Below are 478 nucleotides of genomic sequence, written 5' to 3'. Positions count from 1 at the left end.
AACTAGACAAACAACTAATACTCAAAAATATACAAGCAACTCTACAGCTCAACTTCAGAAAAATAAACGACCCAATCAAAAAATAGGGCCAAAGAACTAAATAGACATTTCTCCAAAGAAGACATACAGATGGCTAACAAACACATGAAAAGATGCTCAACATCACTCATTATCAGAGAAATGCAAATCAAAACCACTATGAGGTACCATTTCACGCCAGTCAGAATGGCTGCGATCCAAAAGTCTACAAGCAATAAATGCTGGAAAGGGTGTGGAGAAAAGGGAACCCTCTTACACTGTTGCTGGGAATGCAAACTAGCACAGCCACTATGGAGAACAGTGTGGAGATTCCTTAAAAAACTGGAAATAGAACTGCCTTATGATCCAGCAATCCCACTGCTGGGCATACACACTGAGGAAACCAGAAGTGAAAGAGACACGTGTACCCCAATGTTCATCGCAGCACTGTTTATAATAG

This window comes from Bison bison, unplaced genomic scaffold (genome assembly GCF_000754665.1).
Source record: "Bison bison bison isolate TAMUID 2011002044 unplaced genomic scaffold, Bison_UMD1.0 scf7180017864040, whole genome shotgun sequence".
In the NCBI taxonomy this organism is placed as follows: Eukaryota; Metazoa; Chordata; class Mammalia; order Artiodactyla; family Bovidae; genus Bison; species Bison bison.
The sequence above is the reverse complement of the archived record's forward strand: the minus strand, read 5'-3'. Positions refer to the sequence as shown.